A 13,696-nucleotide genomic window follows, 5' to 3' on the forward strand; every position below is an offset into this window, starting at 1 on the left:
ATCCCCTACCCATTGTATTATCTCTCCAGCTTTTCACTGACCACGTCTTAATGACACAAGAATAAGGACCTCAGGGCTGGAGCAATAGCACAGTGGGTAAAGCATTGCCTTGCACACGGCAGACCTGGGTTCGATTCCCAGCATCTCATATGGTCCCCCGGGCACCGCCAGGAATAATTCCTGAGTGAAGACCTAAGGGTAACCCTGTGCATTGCTGGGTGTGACCCAAAAAGTAGCACTGTCGCACTGTCCTCCCGTTGTTCATCGATTTGCTTGCGCAGGCCCAGTAATGTCTCCATTGTGAAACTTGTTACTGTGTTTGGCATATCGAATACGTCACGGGTAGCTTGCCGAGCTCTCCAAGAGGGGTGGAGGAATTGAACCCAGGTCGGCTGCGTGCAAGGCAAACACCCTACCCGCTATGCTATCACTCCAGCCCTTTTTTAGAAGAAAAATAATTTTTTAAATTTTAATAACCATGTGAGGAAGTGGACAACCAACCTAAAGATTTTTAAATCCATTGGTGGAGGAGGGGCACTCTTCAGCAGAGTTGGGGAACACACCCAGTGATATTCGGCCTAGCAATGCAAAAAGTGAAAAATAAATAAATAAATAAATAAAAGAAAGAAAAGGGAAAAAATGAAAGAATAAGGACCTCAAAATTGCATAACCTAATCCCCAGAGGGGCCACTAAAGAAACCATGGGTTGAGGATTCCTCTAAAAACCATAGCCACAATGGGAGCGAGGGTTTTGACTTTAAGAATATTGCGCCTTTTCTTGCCTCTGAGAATATTCAAGCACGTTCAAAACAAGAAAGTCATTTGGTTCAAGCGCTACATTTTGCAGATGGGGAAGCTGATGCCCAGGGGGTTAAATGAAGCACAATTAGGGTGAAAGGGAGGGAAGGACTGAGCAATCACAGTTGCCAAGAGAGATGTGGGAGTAGAACAAGGGCTTGGAGAGGAAGCCGCCGTATCTGACTTTGCCAGTGCAAGAGGATTGTGATGGGGGGAGGGGGGCCCAGAGTGTGGCTCATGGGAAGAACCCCTGCTTCGTGGGTGCCAGTCCCTAGGTTTCACCGCAGGCATCAAAACAAGCAAACAGGTCCAGAGAGACAGTACAGGGTGACAAGGTGTTTGTCTTGCAAACAGTCACAGTGGCGGTGACCCTGGTTCAAATCCCCAGCATCACATATGGCCCCTGAGTACTGCCAGGGTTCACTTCTGAACACAAATGCCCCCTACCGCCCCCCTGAAAAAGAAAGAAAGAAAGGAGGGAAGGAAGGAAAGAAAGGAAGGAAGGAAGGAAGGAAGGAAGGAAGGAAGAAAGAAAGGAGGGAGGGAGGGAGGGAGGAAGGGAAGGGAAGGAAAGGGAAGGGAAGGGAAGTAGGGAGGGAGGGAGGGAGGGAAGAGAAAGAAAGAAAGAAAGAAAGAAAGAAAGGAGGGAGGGAGGGAGGGAGGGAGGGAGGGAGGGAGGGAAGGAAGGAAGGAAGGAAGGAAGGAAGGAAGGAAGGAAGGAAGGAAGGAAGGAGGGAGGGAGGGAGGGAGGGAAGGGGGGAGGGAGGGAGGGAGGGAGGGAGGGAGGGAGGGAGGAAGGGAGGGAGGGAGGGGGAGGGAGGGAGGGAGGGAGGGGGAGGGAGGGAGGGAGGGAGGGAAGGGAGAGAGAATGAAAGAAAGGAAGGAAGGAAGGAAGGAAGGAAGGAAGGAAGGAAGGAAGAAAGAAAGAAAGAAAGAAAGAAAGAAAGAAAGAAAGAAAGAAAGTCCTCTGTAGCTTCCTTGAGTAACTGCAGCTGGGGATTAAATGTCGGTTCCTCATTGTATTTTCTCCTGGAGCCTGGACCTACTTCTCTGAATGAGAGAAACTGGACCACTGGCCTTATAACCTGTGGCAGGGATCACATGGGATTCAGTTAAACTGAGAGCCTCTGCCGCTCAACTACATTCATTCCCCAGCCCCCTTCCAGGCCCATCCAGGCTTGGGTGACGCCTTGTGGCTCAGTGGGTTCCCTATGGGCACTGCCCCCCTCCCTGGCCCTCGGGCTGCCCTGCAGAGAGCAGACTGCTGGCCCTGTTTGCAGGCGGAATAAAGTCCCTGGATCTCAGCAGAGTCCGCCAGCAGCGCTGCATCCCGACCAGGCAGGTGGACCAGCAGAAACAAGCAGTATTGTGTCCTTCACCGTGTTGGCTTGTATTGGAGCCAGCAACTTTCCTCCTTCGCCTGGTCCATCCCTTCCAACACATCCGGCTCTCTGTGGTTTTATGGGTAATAACCAGACATGCAATCTGTAACCTGTCTGTCTCCATCAATGCAGAGTCATTGTTACATTTCCCTTAATACCCATCAGCTCACACAAATGGAACACGGGCCCTGAAACAATCTCCCATGGGCCCGAGAATGAGAGCGTAGGCGCAAGGGAGGAAAAAAAAAAAAAAAGGCTGGCAGTAAATTTTTGACTTAGTATCACCTAACTGAATTTAACCTTGGTAGTTTGGGGGCCACCCCCAGCTGTGCTCAGGGCTTCCTGCTGGCTCTGAGCTGGAGATCATTCCTAAGAGATCTTCTGTGGCGCTGGGGATCAGACCCCGGGCCAGGTGTGTTCAAGAAAGCGCTTTCCCATTCTGCTCTCTCCAGCCCTTAACTAAATTCAGTTGGATCTCAGCGTAAACTTGATTTATTTTTATATTTTTATTGAATTGACATGAGATACACAGTTAAAACTGGATTTATTTTCTCCAGGAGCTGAAGGAACCTCTCAACCTCTCTCTCTCTCTCTCTCTCTCTCTCTCCCCCCCCTTCCCCTTTTCTAGCCCCCCCCCGCCCTGCCCCCCTGCACCCCTGCAGGTTTGTTGGGGTTTTTTTTGGGGTTGTTGTTGCTTTTTTTTTTTTTTTTTGCTTTTTGGGTCAGACCTGGCAATGCACAGTGGTTACTCCTGGCTCCTGCACTCAGGAATCGCTCCTGATGGTGCTTATATGGGATGCTGGGAATCGAACCCGGGTCGGCTGCGTGCAAGGCAAATGCCCTATCTGCTGTGCTATCACTCTAGCCCCTTTTTTCAAAAGTTGTTTTTATTTTATTTTTAAAATTTTGTTGTTGTTGTTGTTGCTCTTTTAACCTGATCATCCACACTACAAAATGTTAGCTTAGCAGGATTAGAAAGTTTTGAAGTTTTGAATAACTATACCCTTTTTTCTGTCTTTTTGGATCAGACAATGATCGGTTTGAGGCTCTTTGTGTTCCTAGAATAAACAGACGCCACTGGGCTGCATTAGCACACAACAGGGAGAAATGGAGACGTTACTGGTGCCTGCTCGAGCAAATCGACAATTAACAGGAAGTCAAGTGATCAAGTGAATGAATGGCCAGAAAATGGGGGAAATGGGAGGTGGAGGGGGAAGTAAAGGGAAATTAGGTGGTCTTAGATGGTTCCCGTTTTCAAAAATCTTCTGGGGGTGGGGGGACCAAGAGATACTCAGGAGGCACCGACTCGCCTCACGTGCATCTGACCCTGATTTGATCACGGGCACCACACGTGGTCCCTGGAGTGTGGCCAGTTTCCTTCCTGAGCACAGAGCCAGGAGCAGCCCTTGAGCCTGTCAGGTAGAGGACGCCAAGTTCCTCCCTCCGAAACACAAACTCTTCCTCACATGGTGGTAGCAGCAGCAGCTGCCAGGGTAATAGCAGAAATCTGAATATTTCATTCACGCATGAAGCCCAGAGGACCCGCATGGTCCCTGCTTGCATTTCAAACGAAAGCTGCATTGACTCTCTGACTCTCGGCGCAGACTAATGACCGAGGAAGCCAGAGCTCTTGAGCCGCACTTGAGAGCAGAATGATTGCCACGAGCTGAGCTGCGACTCCGAAGAAAAGGAAATTAATGTCGTGCGCAACGTCTGCTTCTGGGGAGGAGGGAAGGAAGGAACCAGGAGCAGATAACTTTGACCTTTTGCCTCCGGGCTACCCAGGCACTTGCTAACCATGTTATTCAGAAGCAACGCTTCGAACTCCGTGTCCATGGCTGGGGAAACTGACTTAGAACTCCACGTCCAGATTTAAAATACTCCAGAAAAATACACCTCCAGGATACATTGAATTGAGATCAGAGGCAAAAAGATTGGCAAATTCAGGGTCAGAGACATAGTACAGGGTGGATAGGGCGTTTGCCTTGCACAAGGCTGACTTGAGTTCAACCCCTGGCATCCCATAGAGTTCCTTGAGCACTTCCAGGAGTAATTCCTGAGTGCAGGGTCAGGAGTAACCCCTGAGCATCGCTGGGTGTGACTCCAAAGCCAAAACCGGGGAAAAAAAAAACAACCTGGCAAATCCTAGCTCTCAGGCAGACCAGCGGTTTACTAAAAGATTACATGCACCAAAGAAATATCAATTTTGGGGCTGGAGCAATAGCACAGCGGGTAGGGCGTTTGCCTTGCATGTGGCTGACCCGGGTTCGATTCCAGCATCCCATATGGTCCCCTGAGCACTCCCAGAGGTGATTCCTGAGTTCAGAGCCAGGAGTAACCCCTGTGCATCGCCAGATGTGACCCAAAAAGCAAAAAAAAAAAAATCAATTTATCTGCAGCTTCTCTAATTATTACCCCGCAGACAAGAAGAGCACTGTGTTGGGCTGAGCATGCTAGCCCAGGTCAAATGCCATCGGGGACCCTCATTCAGCAAGTAGGTGGGACAGCGCAGACAAGCAGCTGAGGAGACTACTCTGGTTTGGGATACCTGATCTCCAGCGCCTCCTTACCTGGATTCCAGACCGAGAGCTCTGGTTTTCCAAATCCTTTTCTTTTTCCACTCCGCCAGCTGGGTTGCCTATCTGTAAACACTTCCTGCTTCTTCCTTGCAGGCTGCTTGGTGACCTTCGCGGCCAGGCCCGCCTCCCCGTACAGGGGCCTGGGTGTTTTTGCCCAAGTTTCTTCACTTCCGGGTGACCTATAGGTTTCAGCAGGGCAGTGCTAAAAGCTAATTTTGCCTTTGTGAAGTCTCCTTTCTGCTCCTGCTGGGCCGGGGTGAGACCTTTGATGTTCACACTCCTTTCTCCTCCCCGGCCCTTCCTGGCCTTGCCCCTACCCTCCTACAATCCTTCCAGAGCCAGGAGGGGGCCCAGCCTTCTAGAATGTGCACCTGGTGATTCGGCTCGAGATCGTAGGCAAAAAGATTGGCAAATTCAGGGTTGGAGCCATAGTACAGTGGATAGGGCATTGGCCTTGCACAAAGCTGACTCGAGTTCAATCCTGGCACCCCATAGAGTTCCTTGAGCACTTAATCACTTATCACTTAACTTCCCGTTAGTCGTCGAGTTGCTCGAGCGGGCGCCAGTAACGTCTCCATTTGTCCCTGTCGTGTGCTAGTGTAGCCCAATGGCGTCTGTTCGCTCTAGGAACATGAAGAGCCTCAAACCGATCATTCATGATCTTGATGAAGAAGTCTGACCATCTGGCAGGTGGGCAGCCACGCAGTCTTTTGACATCTCGTGGAATCCAGTCGGTAACAGCTCTAGTTCAGCGGTCATCTTTAAATCTCATTACGTGACCAGCCCATCTGATTTTCGACACCTTGGCATATGAGACAGCATCTCTGATTCTTGATCGTCGACGGATGTCAGAACTCCGGATTCTTTCTCTCATTTGAGTGAAACGTGATATTCCAAGCATAGCTCTTTCTATTCTTCTTTGGGAGACCTGAATAGCGTTCTCATCCTGTTTGCGTAGGGCCCAGGTCTCTGAGGCATATGTTAATGCAGGAAGAACAGTGGAATCAAAGAGATGTGCCCGGAGCCGGAGGTTCTTCGTCCTCTTAGCTATTCCTTCGACGTTCTTGAAGGCATTCCTTGAGCACTGCCAGGAGTAATTCCTGAGTGCAGGGTCAGGAGTAACCCCTGAACATCGCTTGGTGTGACTCCAAAGCCAAAACCCGGGGCTGTGTGCCGGGTTCCAGCCTCTGCTCTCGAGGTCTTGGATAACATTCTAATTTCTGACGGGGGGCGGGGGGAGGGGGGAATGTGTTCTTTGCATGAGAGCACCAAGAAGCTGGTACCACCACACTGGCACGGGCAACTCCAACACTCGGCCTTGTGTTTTGATTTAATTAAAAGGAAGATAAAGTTCGAATGTACCTCCAGTACTTTCTGTGCACAAAGTAATTTCCACGCACCATCTCCTTCCAAACGGCCCATCAGCACCAGGGAGTGAGGATACCTTTATGGGTGCTCAGAGCATCTCCCCATCAATGCGGGGCAGTTTCTGGGGCTCCTTCTCAGTGTTTTGGTGCATCTTACCCAACAATGTTTACAATAAGAAAGGTTCAGCGTGATCCTGGAACTCTCCAGACTTGTCACCAGGCTTTGGGGGTCCTTAAACTGGAGCCCTTAAGCCAGATGATCTCAGCGTGCTGAACATTGGGAGTCTTCACTCCAAGCTTCTGGGGCACCCTCAAAAGAAGCCTTTTGCAGAACTGCAGACCAATGGAACAGAGTTGAATACACTGACATCTCCCCTCAATCATATGATCATCTAATCTTTGATAAAGGTGCAAGAAATGTGAAGTGGAGTAAGGAAAGCCTCTTTAACAAATTGTGCTGGCATCACTGGACGGCTGCATGCAAAAAAATGGGCTCAGAACTCTGCCTAACACCATGTACAAAGGTAAGATCAAAATGGATTAAAGACCTCAACATCAGACCAGAAACCATAAGGTACACTGAAGACAAAGTTGGCAAAACCCTCCATGACATTGAGGCTAATGGTATTTTCAAAGATGACACGCCACTGGCTGAGCAAGTGAAAACAGAATAGATAAATGGGACTATCTTAAACTAAGAAGCTTCTTTACCTCCAAAGAAACAGTGACCAAAATACAAAGACAGTCTACAGAATGGGAAAGAATATTCGCCGAATACACATCTGACAAGGGGTTGATATCAAGGATATACAAAATACTGGTTGAACTCCACAAGAAGAAAACATCCAACCCCATCAAAAAATGGGGCAATGAAATGAACAGAAACTTTCTCAAAGAAGAAATCCGAATGGCAAAAAAGCACATGAGAAAATGCTCTACATCATTAATCATCAGGGAGATGCAGATCAAAACCACAATGAGATACCATCTCACACCTCAGAGACTAGCCCACATTCAAAAGAACAAAAGCAACCGTTGCTGGCGCGGATGTGGCGAGAAAGGGACACTCCTTCACTGTTGGTGGGAATGCCGACTGGTTCAGCCCTTTTGGAAAACAGTATGGACGTTCCTCAAAAAATTAGAAATTGAGCTCCCATTTGACCCAGCGATACCACTCCTGGGAATATATCCCAGAGAGGCAAAAATGTGTAGCCGAAGTGACATCTGCACTTGTTTGTTCATTGCAGCACTCTTTACAGTAGCCAGAAACTGGAAGAGACCTGAGTGCCCAAGAACAGATGACTGGTTAAAGAAACTTTGGTACATCTACACAATGGAGTACTATGTAGCTGTTAGAAAAGATGAAGTCATGAACTTTACATACAAGTGGTACAATATGGAAAGTATCATGCTAAGTGAAATGAATCAGAAAGAGAGGGATAGACATAGAAAGATTGCATTCATCTGGGGGATATAAAATAACAAAATATAAGATTAATACCCAAGAATAGCTGAGATCAACACCAGGAGGATTACTCCATAGCTTAGAGGCCAGCCGGGTATTCTAGGGGAAAGGACAGTTCAGATAGAAAAGGGAACACCAAATGGAGGGTGTTTGGAGGATCCTCCCAGGAGGGGAGATGCAGGTTGAAAGTAGACTGGACTGAACATGTTCGCCACTCAATGCCTCTTTTGCTGATCACAACACCCAAAAGGAGAGAGAGAACAAAAGGGAATGCCCTGCCACAGTGGCAAGGGGGGATGGGGGGATGCGGGGGAGGGATATTATCCTGGTGGTGGAAAATGGACACTGGTGGAGGGATGGGTATTTGATCATGGTATGACCGAAATCCAAGCACAAAAATTTATAAATCTACAACTGTACCTCATGGTGTTTCACTAATAATAAAAAAGAAAAGAAAAGAAAAAGAAGTCTTTTACTCTTTCCATAGTTCCTATGGGGTGCTGGCAAGCTTTGGCCTTTTGTTGTAGGGGCAGGGGACACACCTGGTGGTGTTCAGGGCTTACTCCTGCCTCTGCACTCAGGAATTACTCCTGGAAGTGTTCAAGGACCATAGGGGGTGCCCAGGACCAAACCCGGGTTGGTCATGTGCAAGATAAATGCCCTTCCCACTATACTATTGCTCTGGGCCCAACTTTGGCCTTTTGGCTCTTGGAAACATCCTCCAACTCTCTCCCTGCACCTGGCTCTCTTCTCGACATCACCCCACTGTACTGGATATGCATCCTTCTGTACCCTGGCCTCACTCAACTCTGCCATAGCTCCCCCACACCTCCTATTTGAGTGGAGTCGCATTCTAAGATGCCAGTGGTTAAGACTTCACCTTATCTTATTTGGGGGTTCACAGTTCAACCCCTGAGACTACCCCATGCCTACCCACCTACAGTATTTCCATGACAGTCTGACATCAAATTTCCATGCTGAAGGCAGTTCTTTCTCCTTCCTGTGGCCCTCACTAAGGTCCAGGGCCCCCCTGATCCTGACCTTAGGGTCCTCTGAGATAGTTCCACACTGCAATCAATGAAGGCTACAGAACCCTTACTGGACCTTGCCACTCCCCAACTTCTCACTCTCTCTGGACACCCCGACTCCACTGACCCTTCGGACGCCTGTATGGCTGGTGCCCTGGCCACTACCATCTCCCTCTGCCTCGCTCCTGCCTTCTGCCTCCCCTCCCTGCACTCTGGCAGGCGAGATCTCACGGTGTCCAGCCCTCACTGCAGGTGCTCCTGCGTGACTTCCCGGGAGCACCCCCTTTCCTGTGTCTGGGCACAACTAACACTAAAGGAGCAACAATACCCCTCTTTTCTTGACTATCTGCCAGGGAAACCCTGAAATCACTGACACTCCCTTCCTTCACTGCCACCTCCCAAGGAGGATGAGAGTTTGAGGCCACCCCCGTGGTGGTGATGGCACCCAGGGATACCTGGGAGAAGGGAATAAGGTCTGGGGGCAGAGTGAAATAGTGATCATTTTGAGGGCACACTGTGCACTAGTAGCCCCCTTTCGTGCTGGTCTAGAAATGTAAAGGGCTGTGGGATTCACTCGAAATCCCTTGGGGTGAATCGGCAGCGAGCTGAGACCAAATGTTGTGGGGGATGGGGGGTCTTTGCCTGGCAGGGTATTAATCCCCTCATCTTCACTCTGTTACTTATCTCTCTCCCTCCCGATCTCGAGGGCCCAGTGCAATGCCAGATGCATGGCAAGCTGCTGACTGCTGGCTGAAGAAATGATGGAACAGAAACTGCATCACAGGCACTGGAGAGAGAGTCTGCAGTGAATGAGGGGCCGGCCTTGCACATGGCCAACCTGGGTTCGATCCCTGGCACCCCACCAGGAGTCATTCCCAAGCACAGAGCCGGGAGTACATACTGAGCACCGGGTGTGCCCCCTCCCCAAAGAAAAGAAAGGGAAAAATAAAAAAGAATTCTGCATGGGGCTGGAGAAGTAGTAGAGTGAGTAAGGTGCTTGCTTGCCTAGCATGCAGCTGGCCCAGGTTCAATTCCTGGCATCCTGTATGGTCCCCCTGAACCTGCTGGGAATGATTCCTTAGCATGTGTTAGGAACAAGCCCTGAGCACTGCTGGGTGTGGCCCAGAAATAAGAATAAAAGAAAGAGAGAAAGAAAGAAAAAGAATAAAGAAAAAAACACTGTGTCGTAGTGCTGAAGAGCTCTGCCCATGACAGGTGGCTAATCTGAGGCAGGTATTGAACTTGGTCTAAGATCCAAGGTCATGCTTTCAGCTACTGCCCAGTGGGTGATGGACTTTGGGAGTCCTCAGGTTGGGTCTAGACTCAAGCCCAATTTTGCTGTCCACAAACATGTGCTGAATGAGAGAAATGTCACTGTCACTGTCCTCCTGTTGTTCATCAATTTGCTCAAGTGGGCCCAGTAACGTCTCCATTGTGAGACTTGTTACTGTGTTTGGCATATCAAATACATCACAGGGAGCTTTCCAGGCTTTGCCAAACGGGCGAGATACTCTTGGTAGCTTGCCGGGCTCTCCGAGAGGGGCAGAGGAATCGAACTTGGGTCGGCCATGTTGGCCACTTGCAAGGCGAACGCTCTACCCGCTGTGCTATTGCTCCAGCCCAAGAGAAATGAAGAGACCTCAATAAAAGAGCAAGGGATGGAAAGAAGAGAGAGAGAGGGAGGGAGGGAGGGAAGGAGAGAAAGAGGGAGAGAGAGAGGGAAAGAAAGAGAGAGGAGAATGGGGAGGTAAGAATAGATGCAGACACTCTTTACAATAGCCAGAATCTGAAAAAAACCTGAGTGCTCGAGAACAGATGACTGATTAAAGAAACTTTGGTACATTTGCACAATGGAGTACTATGTAGCTGTTAGAAAAAATGAAGTCATGAAATTTACATACAAGTGGTACTACATGGAAACTATCATGTTAAGCGAAATGAGTCAGAAAGAGCGGGATAGACACAGAAAGATTGCATTCATCTGGGGAACATAAAGTAACATAATGGGAGACTAACACCCAGGAGTGACCGAGATTAGCACCAGGAATTTTGCTCCGTGACTTGGAGGCCAGCCACACGTGCTAGGGGAAAAGGAAGCTCAGATAGAGAAGGGAGCACCAAATAAAGGGTGTTGGGAGGAACCTCCCAGGATGGGAGAAGCATGATGAAAGTAGACTATAGACCAAACATGATTGCCACTCAATGCCTCTCTTGCAAACCACAGAACCCAAAAAGAGAGAGAGAGAACAAAAGGGAACGACCTGCCACAGAGGCAGGGTGGGATGGGGGGGATGGGGATGGGAGGGATGCTGGGACCCGTGGTGGTGGAGGATGGGCGCTGGTGGAGGGATGGGTACTTGATCATTGTATAACTGAAACTCAAGCACAAAAATTTGTAAGTCTATAACCGTGCCTCGTGGTGTTTCACTAAAAAAAAATAATAATAGATACAGAGGCCAGAGAGCTAGAACAGGGGTGAAGGCACTTGCTTCACATGCAGCCAACCCAGAGTTGAACCCCAGCACCATGTGAGGTTCCCTGAATATTGCCGAGAGTGATCCCTGAATACTACCAGGCATGGAGAAACCCTTCTGCACCTCTAAATGAAAGAAAGAAAAAACAGAGGACAGAAAGCCGAGGAGGAAGAAGAGAGGAGAAAGGGAACAAAAAGGGAAGATAGAGGAACTTCTTGCTCCACTTCCTGGCTCTGAGTGCCAGAATATTCTGACCTCATGCAGGGGACCCCAATTTACTGCTTCTCTAAGAGCCAGAGATTCTTCTGGACTCTCGAGATAGATACGGCAGTGGACAAGACCAAAGCTACTGACTTTGTGGAACTTGCATTTGAATACGGAGAAGCAGATACTAAAATAATCCTGAGAATAGGCAAACAATATCTAGCAGGCAAAGACCAGGCAAAGCAGCGGCTGGAGGCGTAGGATTCTGACCCTGGGCTTCATGGGTAAAGTCCAGATCTGTGAACTGTTGAGCAAAATGACTTGGTTTCCCTTAACTGTAACCCTCCCTGCGTTCCTGGAGGCCTCGACCTCTAGGAGTCATTGCAGTACCTGTGAAGGTGTCACCAGTGGAAGCCAGGAAGACTTTGCTGAAGGGTTGGAGCTTGTTACAGATCCTTAAACTAGTGTCCATATTCACAGATACTTTGTAGCTATTGGACCGCTGTCCTTAATGTATCCATAGAGAAACAATTTAGCAACTATGTTTCAATGTGATTAGTTCCTTTGTAACCTTGTGTACTTTTTTTAAAGGTCCTTAAACTCCTACTCTGAGAAAAATCTCTGGCTCCAGCAAACAACCAAAGGAGTTCACAGAACAAAAATTGGTTGAGAATATCATGTCAGAGAAAATAGGAGACAGTGGTGGTGAGGGGTCAGCTTAAATGGGGCAGGGGTCCTGGCTTTGCCCAAAGCCAAAATATTTAGTGAGATGTAAGCCACTGACCCTGTGTGTTTTATGCTAGGGGCACTGTGACCCTCATCCCACTGCCTTTTCCTCAGTAACTAATTCACATAAAATTGAGGAATCAATGAAACCACAGTGAAAGGACCCAAGGAAACAAACAAACAAAACTGCTTTACAAAGAATCTATTGGGGGTGGGGGGCATACCCAGAAGTGCTCAAGGCCTACTCCTGGCTCTGTGCCCGGGGATCACTCTTGGCAGGGTTCCAAGGAACATATGGTGCCAAGGATCAAACACAGGTAAGCTACGTATAAGCAAGTACTCTATCCGCTGCGTTATCTCTCCAGCCCCATGACTTTTGTTTTTTGTGGCGATAGGGGGACACCCTGTTGGTGTACAGGGTTTACTCCTGGAAGTGCTCAGGGAACCATGAGGGCCTCAGATCTGGGCCTCCACAAGCAAAGCATGTGCACTATTCATTGAAGTACATCTCTGGCCCCAAGAACCTTACTTTTTGCAGGTGTTTGGTCTTCTAATTAAAAAATATCCATGGGGGCTGGAGAGATAGCACAGTGGGTAGGGCATTTGCCTTGCACGCGGCCGACCCGGGTTTGATTCCCAGCATCCCATATGGTCCCCTGAGCACCGCCAGGAGTAACTCCTGAGTGCAGGGTCAGGAGTAATCCCTGTGCATTGCCGGGTGTGACCCAAAAAGCAAAAAAAAAAAAAAAAAAAATCCTACTCAACCAGACAAACTCACTCAAACAGCCAGGCAAGCAAAGCCTCCTAAAGGAGAGATAAGGAAAGCCACCATTTTTGAATGCTGCGAGGGCATCACCTAGGGCGAATGGAATGTGTGTGGAAACTCCTGCCAGATTTCAAAATAAAAAATTTAAAAAATTCAAATTCATCTCATACATACAGTGAAAAATCTTTGGAACTCTATAACAAAAGATCTTTGTGGATTTTTTTTTAAATGACACTGGGGGCTGTTGGAAAATATATTTTTTTAATAACACATCTACACATGGGCTGTGATCAAACACCATCAAGAAATCGCAACATCAAACTCTCCCTTAGATGAAGTCGGATGCTGTTAGCAGTTAGCCACGAGACCTTGTGAAGCCCTCACTCCTCCTCCCTTAACCCCACCCCAGCGGTCCCCTCCAAGATGACAGCACTTCCTCTGGGGTGCCATAACTCCATGGGAACCACCCAATTTCTGACCTTTTGGTTCCCCCCACCCAGCCCCCAGCCCCCGATCTGCCCTTTAACATCTTGGGGTCCCATCCAGAGGTCTGTGAGCTTCTTTTATAGTTCTCTAGGAAGTCAATTTCAGTTCCCAGACACCTCCCCCCACCCCCAGAAGGAAGGCCATGTCAGTATGTTTCACGCCCCACCTGAGAGCTCCACATCTTTTAGGAATCCCTGGAAGGGTTTGGTCTTAGATGACAAGAAACTGTCTTTGAGAAGCGCCCCGTGCAGCCCTGATCTCCCCGCTGCTAAGGATTAGCCGCCCGTTGCACACTGATAACTCGGTCCTTTCTCCCATTCGACACGCTTGGCTGAGTGCCAGCCCCATACACCCACCTGGCAAGTGAGCATCTCTATTTGCCTATCTCATAGGAAACTTCCACCTCCCAGGTTCACCACGG

The sequence above is a fragment of the Sorex fumeus genome, unplaced genomic scaffold (genome assembly GCF_029834395.1).
Source record: "Sorex fumeus unplaced genomic scaffold, SorFum_2.1 ptg000048l, whole genome shotgun sequence".
In the NCBI taxonomy this organism is placed as follows: Eukaryota; Metazoa; Chordata; class Mammalia; order Eulipotyphla; family Soricidae; genus Sorex; species Sorex fumeus.